Below are 13,191 nucleotides of genomic sequence, written 5' to 3'. Positions count from 1 at the left end.
TGTGATAGTACATCTGAGAGGTCCTAAGGGATGAAATTGGTCTATAATACGAAAGATGGAAGTATGGTATTTCAAAAAAAATATTTAAGTAGTAGCAGTGTTTGAAAGATTCTAATATAAAATAACCCTGTCTCCTCCCTCAAACATTCATTCATTCATTCACTTAATGATGCTCATAAAACACTTGCTATTTGACATGTTGAGATAATTTTTCTGTGAGAAGACATAGTTCCTGTCTTCAAAGATTTGACAATTTAGAAGGATGGTGGGGGAATCTACAACAAGTAAACGCCTTATCTTTATAAATATGATGAGAAAGTAAAAGCAAGATAAAGAAAGATCACAGGACATCTATATTTTATGTAGGGAGTGTTGCAAAAATTACCTCAGAAAAGATAGCATTTAACCACAGACATAAAAGAATTGAAGGAATAAGTCATAGTGATATCAGTGACAAGAGTGTCATTGATCAATAAGGACAATGCATTTGAGTCAGGACCAAATATGTTTTTAAAAAGGTCAGCAATTAGACTAGCAGGGCTACTACTAAATGAATATGGGTAAAAGAGATAGACAAAAGGTAATGGAAAAGCAAGGAACCAAATAATGTGAGGATGTGTATACTATGGTAAGGACATTCATTTTGATACAGATTACAAATTTTTGTCAGGTTTTAAGACCATAGATCACTTTGATTTCCATGTGGACTGGGTTGTTAAGAGGCAAGGTTGGAAACAAAGAGATCAGTTAGTAGTTTATTAAAATGGTCTGAGAAAGAAAGTTTAATGGCTTGGATTAAAGCGCAGGGATAGAGATATGATGACTGTTAGAACTTAAATCTAATTCAAAGAAACCTCCCACAGGACTTAATAGATTGCTTAGTAACTGATGATGGGATGAGAGAGAAAAAGCAGAGTCAGGAATGAGTTTTGGGGTGCCTGGGTGGCTCAGTCCTTAAGTACTTGTCTCCTGCCTTAGGCTCAGCTCAGGATCTCAGACTCTTAGAACAAGCCCTGCATTGGGTTTCCTGCTCAGCGGGGAGGCTGCTTCTCCCTCTTCTTCTGCTGTTCTCCCTGCTTGTGCTCTTCTCAAATAAAGAAATAAAATCTTTAAAAAAAAATTGAATGAATTTTGTCCTAAGCAACTGGAATAATGGAATTCATTTGAGAGAAGGAATTCTGAAGGAAAAGTTTTGATTTGTTCATTTTTTGGAAGGAAATACTTTCAAAAATTTCCTTTTGGACATAGTGTAGTTACCTACTATATATATAATATTTAGATTATATTGTAATTATATATAAAAGTTACATATTTGTATAATATGCTGTTATATAACAGAATGTAAATAATGTATAAACATATATCTGTCATAGTTCTGTTACAGTTGAATTATGAGTTTAGAGTTCTGGGGAGAAAACAGGGCTGGGGGTTAACATACAGGACTCAATAGAAAATAGATGATATTGAAAGATGGAAAACTGAGTTCTCCTAGGGAATGAATGATAAGACACAAAAAGAAGATAGAGTGATCAAAGAGTCAGTTTTATTAATAAAATAATTTCAATAACAAATGCAGATCTTTCATACAAATAATGTCTTCTCCTCTAAGGCACCTCTGGATTTGATTTAACCTTCCCTAAGTGACTGAACCTATCTTGCAAAGTATTTGTTTTAGTGTAGCGAGTCCCTAACATTGCTTATTAATGGTTCTACGGGTGATTAGAACAATATTTCCCAAACATATTTGTAAAATAGCACACAATAATTTCAATTTATATATTTATCTTAAATAAATATATAATATTAATATAATATTATATTATATAATATATTATATATAAATATATAATATTAATATAATATAATAATAAATAATATAATATAAATATTAATATATTTGATTAAACCAGGTTTAATCAAACAGTTATTCAGTCCACGCTACAGCTTTGGCTACTCTAAAGAATAAACATTTCAATATGTTATACACGTTTTATTTCCAATTAAGGCTAATCAGCATGCCTAGATGCCTCAAAATATCATTTGAAAAACTGCAGTATGTGTGGCTTTTAGATGTTACCCTGGGCAAAACATCCCTTCTTACTAAAAATAGTATTTTTACAGTCATTATATTTTAAATTTACCATATAAAATTTGCCATTGGCATTTATTCATCTGCAGTATTTATTTTAAAATTCCAGTATCCAAAACGGACTTTTTTTTAACTATTAGCAAAAACCACACGTATCATTTGACCATTCAAGTAACATTCATTATATAGCTAATGGAAATCAGTATAACTTCTTTAATAAAAGCTATTGATTCCAGGCTGACTAACCTCAAATGGAACGTATTGATACTGCAGTTTAAAACATGTTGCGGATATGGTCATCTGCTGGCAAATTAGGAAATCCCTACTCTTCTGTTGGCCTATTTTGCTAACACTACCCTTCAGGCAATTATGAAAATCTAACTGTAATGTGTGTATATCAGCGACCTTTTGATTGGACTCTGAGCCCCTAGATGATGAGTATTTTACTTCCCCAATGTTCACTTCTCCCTTGTCTACTCTGCGACCTAAATCCAAAGTGTACTCTAATCATATAAAAAATATGTTTTGTTTTTGTTTTTAAAGATTTTATTCATCCACCTGACAGAGACAGCGAGAGAGCAAATACAAGCAGGGGGAGTGGGAGAGGGAGAGGCAGGCTTCCCGCTGAGCAGGGAGCCCGATGTGTGGCTCGATCCCAGGGTACTGGGATCATGATGTGAGCCAAAGGCAGAGCCTTACCCACTGAGCCACCCAGGCCCTCTCTAAAAAATATGTTTAAATAAAATATTAGATCTTTGTGGTGAGTATATAAATGGATGTTAGAGTTTGAAAGCAGGAATCATGTGTTATAATATTCACTAAATTATGATATTTACTCTTAAACTAAAATCTTCAGAATTTTCTGAATCTGCTTTTTAGTGATAAACTATCCTGAAGATGATGGAGATACTGTAATACGTTTTGAATGTTAAACTTTGAGATGAGTTTCAATCAGCAATATCAAAGGATGGATCTCCAACTATGTTTGTGTCTTTCACAATTTTTGTCTTTAAGGATTCTGTCACTACATGTGTATATATGTAAATTGGTCCATGACATTTTGGGGGGCGTATCCCAGTTTAAACAGTTGTCCTTCTGTATCTGATTGTTATTGATACAGACATGATTGTGATGAAGGATATTTTTATTTTCAGGAATTTGAAAAAAAAATGTGACAGAGGTCATTAATGTCTGCCTATGTTCAAGGGCTTTTACGTCACTGGAAGTAAGCAAGATGCTTAAACTAGAGCATAGTGCTTTCAAAGCGCTTTCTTTTTACTGGTTTGCCCCACCTTGTTTTGTTCTTCCCTGAAGTTATAAAAGCAGTGTGATCCCTGGGGTAGTCACCATCAGTGACCTGTTCTTTGCATTCAGGAAACCCACAGCAGCAAAATATTTACATCTTATAGAAAGATCATTAAACTATTGACTACAAAATAGGAACATGGCTCCTAAGGGGAAAATGGCTGCAGATTTTGGAACAGGGTCAAAACATGTTTCCTGAAACATTTGATTCTGAGCAGTTAGCTTGGCAAAAAGGTCTTTGGAAGAGGCTAGGGGTAGAGTAAAATGATCTAACATTTTATGGAGAGGAGAAAAGATCTATTATAGAACTGCCTATTCCAACAGAATAAAAAACTATTGCAAATGAAAGCACATAGAAGTTCATGCAGTGATATCCGAATTTTCTTTTTGGGCTACTGGAAGGAAGAAATGAAGTAAGGATTTTGGCTAAATTTTCAAATAATTGTTTTGATTATATTTTTTACTAAGAATGTGAAAACACTTGGAGATACTGTGTGCATTCTGCCTTTCAATTCTCTGATTTTCCTCTGGAGAAAGATTATGGGTTTTTTGGTCCTTTTAGGTGCTATGCTCAGATAACGCTAATAGAATACACCACTTGCATGGGTATAATTTGAGCCAATTCAAGATTTCTGGAATGAGGTTCAAGAGAAAAAGGAGTACATCATAACCCCTCTGTCCCATATGGTTTTATATCAATGTATTCATATATATTTTATTATGAATTATATCAATTTTCTCCAAATTTTCCTGAATCTGTTAAAACAAAAACTACTTAGATTTAACCTGAATGTGTATCCATGAACCTTCCTTAAAATTCACCTACACATATATTTGTGAAGCTGTCTTCAGCCCATGCCCCTACTGCCATCCGAGAGACTGAAGAATCCTTACTTAAGATATTGCAACCACCACTGCACGACCCTCTGCCTCTACTTTCTCAGCACTCTCATTCACCCCTAGAGAATCTTCCACATTACTGTTCTAAGGCAATGACTATTAAGTTTGTACAGCATAAACTTTTCTTATTTTATCTACTTTCTTCCAAATATAGTCCAAACCGTCAAATAAAAAAAAAAAAATACAAGACATCTGTGACCAATAGCTTGACAATCTGACTGTGGGGGTTGAGGTGGGAGTGTGGGGAGGTTGACCTGTAAGTATTGTCTTTCTCTACTGTAAAGTCATCTCCCATTGTTACCCATGACTCTACTGAACATGGACTTGTTGCTGATAGATGTGCGCAACCAGTACTTGTGAGCAGCTACAAGCTAGCTCCAGTCGGCAGCTTCTGTTTCTTTGGCACACTTGAGATTTTCAGCTGTAGTGACTTCTCTTTTTCTAAATATAAGTTGCCTTCTATTTAATGAGGCATCCTTCGAAGTTTGAATAAAGCATCAGTCAGATTTGGATTCCCAACTAATATCTTTATGCCTTTGTGATCTGGAAACAACAAATCAAAAAGTAAAACAGACCATATCTAATCTCAACCCTCATTTCAGAGACCGTATATGGTAAATGACTTAGGCAGCTATAATATTTAAGGAAAACCCCAGAAGGGAGGCTTTTTAACCATAGTGCTCTATAGTAGATGTGGTTGATCCAGCTGCCCAGATTTCAAGCATCTACTTATAACTTTACACAGGAAACATTTTAAACTCATGTTTCTGTCATTCAAAAGAAATATATACTTATATGCTCTTCATGTATTTTAGTAAAAACTGAAGTCTAACTTTATTATTGAACGACAAATGTGTCCAGTTATTACTGTGCAGTGAAAAACAACTTTCAGAATGTAGACCTTGTGCTACAGAGTGGATAACTGATGCCAGTGCTCTTGTTTTCTCTTACCCAAGCAGACTTGAGCATGGTGGTCTAATATTTGCAATGTCATGGGGATATTCTAATAGAAGTTCTTGATAAAATCTCCAAACTAAGCCTATGTACCAGCTCAGCTTGTATAATGGTTAAAATATTGAGTATGTAGGTAACCCTAAAGCGTGTTGTATTATTGCTCTTTGGGAATAGACCCCTCAGAATATTATGCATATGGAGTAGGTTTGATTGAGAAAGTATCCCTGTTGGTTAGACAATTACATTATCTAGTGGATGGAAATATCACCATATATCACATAAAAATCCTGTTTGAATTCAGAGCTTTTTACTGGTGTTATTTCTGTCTGTGATTTAATCAGCTGCTAAAGATTAGGGGAAATACTCTATTACTTCCTTCCTTTCTTTGTTTCTTCTGAAGGTATTTTTTTTGTTGTTTTTTTTAATTGAGATTTATGTTTCAACAAAACAGGTTTGTGGACCTTAAATACAAGCCTGCTTAAGCTACTAATATACATACTTTTAAAATATTTTATCTTTTTTTAAATATTTGTCACTAGACAAATCTTTTTTTTTTTTTTTTAAGATTTTATTTATTTATTTGACAGGCAGAGATCACAAGTAGGAAGAGAGGCAGGCAGAGAGAGAGAGGAAGAACCAGGCTCCTGTAGAGCAGAGAGCCGACGCGGGGCTCAATCCCAGGACCCTGGGATCATGACCCGAGCCGAAGGCAGGGGCCTTAACCCACTGAGCCACCCAGGCACCCCAAAGATTTTATCTTTATTTATTTGAAACAGACACAGTGAGAGAGGGAAATCAAGGAGGGGGAGTGGGAAATGGAGAAGCAGACTTCCCGCTGAGCTGGGAGCTTGATGTGGGACAGGATCCCAGGACCCCAGGATCATGACCTGAGATGAAGGCAGAGACTTAATGACTGAGCCATCCAGGCACCCCAAGTTACTAATATAATGAATAGAGCCATCAAGTTAAGTGACATAAACACATGACATAGATAATGAAGGTAAAGAGATTAACATTGGAGTCATGCAATGTTTGGCTCATTCTCTGACTTGTTTTGTTTTGTTTTTTGCAAAAAGGAATAATACATTAGTATATTGGGATATGTCAAAAATGATTGCATTTTGTGAGTATTTTACATGCTTCTGGAAAAGATGAATTCTGATGTTTTGAGTGGGGTAGAATTTTCTAAAAATATTGATAAAATCCAGATGATTGATGGAATTCATTTGTTCTACAGACTTATCAATTTTCTGTTTAATAGTTCAATGTATGTACAAATATTGAAAATAGACAGAAATATAGACAAATATTGAAGTCCCTATCTATAACTGTAGATTTAACTAAATCTCCTTTCAGTTTTGTCAGTATCTGAAACTCTGTTTCTAGGCATATAAATATTTAGAATTGTTGTGTCTTCTGGATGAATATGCAATGCCCCCCTTATCCCTGATAATGTCATTTGCTCTTATTCTACTTTGGTATTAATATAGCCAAATTTGTTTTTTAGTGTTTGCATAGTACATCTTTATTCTGTCTTTTATTTTTTTATATTTCATATCATTTTTTAATTAAATTTATTTATTTATTTTTTCAGCGTAACAGTATTCATTGTTTTTGCACAATACCCAGTGCTCCATGCAACACGTGCCCTCCCTATTACCCACCACCTGGTTCCCCCAACCTCCCATCCCCACCCCTTCAAAACCCTCAGGCTGTCTTTCAGAGTCCATAGTCTCTTATGGTTCACCTCCCCTTCCAATTTCCCTCAACTTCCTTCTCTTCTCCATCTCCCAAAATGGATGAAGGACCTCAATGTGAGAAAGGAATCCATCAAAATCCTTGAGGAGAACACAGGCAGCAACCTCTTCAACCTCAGCCGCAGCAACATCTTCCTAGGAACATCGTCAAAGGCAAGGGAAGCAAGGGCAAAAATGAACTATTGGGATTTCATCAAGATCAAAAGCTTTTGCACAGCAAAGGAAACAGTTAACAAAACCAAAAGACAACTGACAGAATGAGAGAAGATATTTGCAAACGACATATCAGATAAAGGGCTAGTATCCAAAATCTATAAGGAACTTAGCAAACTCAACACCCAAAGAACAAACAATCCAATCAAGAAATGGGCAGAGGACATGAACAGACATTTCTGCAAAGAAGACATCCAGATGGCCAACAGACACATGAAAAAGTGCTCCACGTCACTCGGCATCAGGGAAATACAAATCAAAACCACAATGAGATATCACCTCACACCAGTCAGAATGGCTCAAATTAACAAGTCAGGAAATGACAGATGCTGGCGAGGATGCGGAGAAAGGGGAACCCTCCTCCACTGTTGGTGGGAATGCAAGCTGGTGCAACCACTCTGGAAAACAGCATGGAGGTTCCTCAAAATGTTGAAAATAGAACTACCCTATGACCCAGCAATTGCACTACTGGGTATTTACCCTAAAGATACAAACGTAGTGATCCGAAGGGGCACGTGTACCCGAATGTTTATAGCAGCAATGTCTACAATAGCCAAACTATGGGAAGAACCTAGATGTCCATCAACAGATGAATGGATAAAGAAGAAGTGGTATATATACACAATGGAATACTATGCAGCCATCAAAAGAAATGAAATCTTGCCATTTGCGACAACGTGGATGGAACTAGAGGGTATCAAGCTTAGTGAAATAAGTCAATCGGAGAACAACAACTATCATATGATCTCCCTGATATGAGGATGTAGAACTTCTGTCTTTTATTTTTAAAGACCAATATCAATATTTGAAATAAATTTGTTTCTTATATATAATGTATAGTTTGGTGATTGTTCATCTATTTGACAATATTTTTTTAGAGGTGTGCTTAGACTATTTACATTTCTATTATTTGTATATAATGTAATTATTGAAATGTTTGGAATTAGTTCTGTAATTTTCATATTTATTTTTCATTCATTTCCTCTGTTAATACTTCCCCCTTTACCTACTAATTTTGTGTCTTTTGATTTTTTTAGCAACACACTTTAAAGTAGGTAATATGATTTGATTGAATTTCTCTAATTTTTCAGTAGCTGCTTTAGAGATTACAACATACATACTCAAATATCTCAGTCTACTTACAACCAACATTTTACCATTTCAAGAGAAATATAGAAAACTTAGCATCAACCCTATACATTATAGTTTCCTTTTTTTTATTATGTTCAGTTAGCCAAAATATTATACATCATTAGTTTTTGATGTAGTGTTCAATAATTCATTAGTTGCATACACTTTTCTTATATATTACAGCTATATGCATTGAAAACCAAGTCAATCAGTACTATAATTTTTATTTTCATATATCAAATAAAATATTTAAAATCCAGAATAATCAATTACACATATCTAAATATTTACCATTTCCATTGTTCTTCCTTCATCACCAGGGTTCTAAGTTTCTATCTGACCTTATTTCCCTTCAGTATGAAAAAAAACTTTAGTAGCAATCCTTTTAAAGCAGATTTGTTAGCAATTAATTCTCTTAGATTTTCTCAGAAAATGTCTCTATTTTACCTTCGTTCTTTTCTTTTATATTATTTTATTTATTTATTTGAGAGAGAGAGCAGGAGAGTGCAGGCAGAGGAGAGGCAGAGGTAGCAGCAGAAGCAAGCTCCCCACTGAGCAGGGAGCCCAATGTGGGGCTGGATTCCAGGACCCTGGGATCATGACCTGAGCCTGAATGCAGTCGCTTAACCAACTGAGCCACCCAGGTGCCCCCATTTTACCTTCATGCTTAAAGAATATCTCTATTGGATGTTAATTTTTTCCCCAACACTTTAAAAACACTGTCCCATTTTATTCTGTCTTCCATAGTTTCTAGTTAGAAATATACAATGATTCAAATTATTGTTCCCTTTCAAGTTGTATTATTTTACTCCAGAAACTTTCAGGATTTTTTTTTTTTGTCTTAGTTTTCAGCATATTTATTATTCTGTATCCAATCATGGTGTTCTTTGTATTTATCTTGTTTGAGATACTCTGAAGTTCTTGATTTTGTTACTATGTCTTTTGCTAAACTTAGGACATTTTTAGCCGTTAATTTTGTAAGTATTTTGTAAGCACCACATTCTCTTGCTTTTCATACTGAAAGTCATATTACATGAATATTTAGTCTCTTGCTAATTACTGTAGATCTATGAGGATATTTTTTCTTTTATCACTTCCCTTCTGCACTGAATCTATCCATGTGTCTTTTATTTCATTCACTGTATATTTTATATGTAATATTTGTACTCAATTCTCCTTTGTATATTTCATTTATTTGTTGAGACATTCTCCTTTTTTTTTTTTTTCCCCATTCAATTCAAGAGCAGGCCCAGGAGTTCACAGACAACTTTAGGGGAAAATTTTCCACACACTTCCCTCTCTGCATTAATAATTTCAAGTTCTGGGAATCCTCCACCCTTCATTTTTTTTGTCTAAAAATCTGGGCTTTAGTGACTGGACTCTCTGGCATACTTCAGTGATTATATCCATCTCCATGGCTGAGGGCTAGAATTTGAGAGAAAGCAAAAAACAACAGTTTACCCCAACCTTGTTGTAGACCATGGCTTCACCAAATCAGAAAGGAAATGTATCCTTTCTCAGAGTTTTGGCCCTTGTGGTCTCTCATGACCTCTGTGATTTTGCCCACCCTGTGGTTCGTTCATTCATTCATTCATTCATTCATTCATTCAGTTTTTATTTAAACTGGAAAGGCAGTGGACACAGAAATGGTAACTTGCCATTGGTTCAGTGTTGTCTGGAATTCTTCTCTAATCAGTCTGTTATAATGTATGTTTCCATGTTCTGAAATAGCTAGTAAAATCATTTATGGTAGGTTTTAGAGTTTCTTTCAGTGGGGAGACAAAGTAAAATATGCCTACTCCATCTATCTGGAACAAAAACACAAAATTGCTTGTGCTTTGAGCACAAAGTATATATACTTTATACGTTCCTTTGAGGGAAAACATAGATGATAAAGTATTTTGTTAAAACATCGTTGGATATCACCATTTCTCCAACTCCATATGATAAAATAGATAATCATATTTGATAATGTGTGTATTTTATCATGTGGACTGTGCAATTTCATGGAGCTAATACATGACTATATCAGTAAGTCTTAAAAAGAATATCCTGGTCAAACCCCAGGAATTATATCAAAGGAGTGGCCATAATATAATAGCTAACCTTTTAACTTGAGTTAACTCCCACACTCCATTACACTTCTAATTGGAATGTCTAGGTGGGGCAGTCAGTTAAGAATCCAACCCTTGGTTTTGGCTCAGGTCATGGTCTCAGGGTCGTGAGACTGAGCTGTGTGTGGGACTCATGCTCAGTGTGGAGTCCACCTGGGATTCTTTCCATCATCCTCTCCCTCCCCCTCTGCTGCTCTTCCAGCTTGTGCTGGTGCTCACTCACTCTCTACAAATAAATAATAAATAAATAAAATCTTATAAAAATATAATGTCTTTGTCATCATTGTTTTATGAGTATACATATTCTTAATATATGCATTTATGCAAACTTTCCAAGCCTCTTTGAATAATTAAGAAAATTTCTCATCAGTTTAATGCTTGATTTCAAATAGACTGTCCAATGAAAACATTCAATAATGCACCTCTGCTTTTTATAGATTTAAAATTTAATCCTATAGGAGGGGAAAATATGGGCTTTCTCTTCAATCAACTTCAAAAATTTTAGTCACATATTCCCCATGTATACAAATATAAAATAAATAATTGACATTGTCTCTCTCTTTTTACAATAAGCACTCTACCCCAGGTCCATAGCCATGCAAAGACCACCAATAGAACCACAACTAAATGTTTACTAAATAAATTTGTAATAAAATACATAAAAGCTGGTATTCAAAATTTCTAGTAATTTTGGAACTCTAAAAACAAACCTTTATAATAAAATGTCCTATTTTACATGTAGATTTTAAGCAGAAAAAGCCAAGACTACTTATGGTTTGTATTTTTTAAAAATAAGTATATTTAGGTTATGCAAGGTTTCTCATAATTTACAAAGCAATGTATGTGTTTTAGGTCAAAATAAGTTTTTCTATAAACATAGAAAATGTTTCTAAATTTTATTTTACATTTATTTTATAAATTTATTTCATATTTTTATTTTACATTTACTTTTAAATATTTATTAACTAATGCATTAATTAATTATAAATAAAACTCATTTTACATTTATTTTATATTTATATTTATTTTATAAATATATCAATTTATTTTATATTAAGTGTTATGTAATAAAACATTTTATTATGTTTCTAGATTTATTTACAAAATTATGTCTGAAAGAACATTTGAGTTTATATTGATAATATTAATATAATTTTAACAACAAATTACTCCTATTTTGTCATATTCTTTGTGATATATTTCATTTCTTTTAGAGTATTTTCATATCATTACAGTTATTTACAATCAATTTCAGTCTTTCTTCATTTGATCAAATCCATCAATTTTTAGTATAAACCAACCAACCAGTATGATGAGCAGCTCAAATTTAGAATCATAATGAGCAAATTCCCACTGAACTATTTTCGTATAATTCTATAACTTTTTCTTGATTAATATCTCCCTGATATTAAATCTCTATTATTTTGGAATTTAAAAAATGAGTTTGGAATAAAACACTGAAGGCCGTATTTAGGAGTGTTCTTTTTCTGACATCAGAATGATCCTGATGATCTATTAGGACTTTTCTATGCTTCTTTTTTCAAATATTGCTTGGGGCCAGTGAGATGAGTTTAAATTCATCCCACTGAGTAGCTAAGCAGAAAGGATTAATAAAGGATATGTTCTTGCATTTATAAGAGCTAAACTAGGTTGTTTAGAATCAGAACACAGAAAGTGTAAAGGTAGATATAGCAATGACTTAACAGATTATTACCCAATTTTAAGGAGGCGGAGAAAAAATATGTCCTCTAGCAATTTTATCCATTCAAATGTAATTGGAATGTTATGAAATAGATCCACGAGCAGACTTCACATCAGTAATTAGTTTCTCTGTTTTCAGAATAATTGATGGGAGGAGCTGTTGTTATATTATGTTGTCTATATCACATAAACATATATAAAATTTTCTTCCAACAAAATTTGATCCTTTGTGGGAGATGCTGTGATCAAAAATAAAGCAAAGGGGCTGTCCTTCAGGTTCATTTGCCTTATTCCACTTTTGTAAATGAGAGCTACTTAAATGTACAAAAGAATCACAATTTCCTGTAGGGTGATTCTAGTTTTAGCTGCAGCAGCAGAATTGCCTTTTTAAAGCTTATCCTTTGTTTCCCTGGGCGAGCTTTATTATTCCCCTTTATAGATGTCTTGATCTTAAAAATATGGAGATATAAATTAAATGCTGACCAAAAAGTGGCCAAAGCATTTTAAATGTTTTCACTTACTGAGTTTTAAATTCTACTTAATTAAATTATAATTATCAAAAGCATTTTATATCTCTTGCTAATCTTTATCTATAAATCTGATTAATTTGAATAAAAAGATGAAATTAAATCTAATCTGCGTTCTAGAGATTCCTGTTTCTTTATATTTAGAACTCTGACTAGACTGAATTTCTTCTAATAGAATATTCAGTTTGGTGGCATTTGAAATAAAACATTGTCATAAATATTTATTTATTTCAAATTGCCAAAATGCTTTTGGAATATTCTTTGTAGAGATATAAAAAATACATAGCTGAATATCAAATATTTTTGCTTAATGTGTCCAACATATGTGGTTAAGCCTTGTAGTTCTCCTTGGTTTCTCTTAGTTGTTGAAATTATGAAGAGATCTCCAAATATTGAACTTACTATTATTTGCTCCATTGACAATGTGGAAAAGAAATATCTATATGATTGATTTTTAGGAGGAATCAAAATATTTGATGAAATAAAATTAAGTAAGTTTC

This window comes from Meles meles, chromosome 14 (genome assembly GCF_922984935.1).
Source record: "Meles meles chromosome 14, mMelMel3.1 paternal haplotype, whole genome shotgun sequence".
Lineage (NCBI taxonomy): Eukaryota > Metazoa > Chordata > Mammalia > Carnivora > Mustelidae > Meles > Meles meles.
This window is presented reverse-complemented; position numbering follows the sequence as displayed.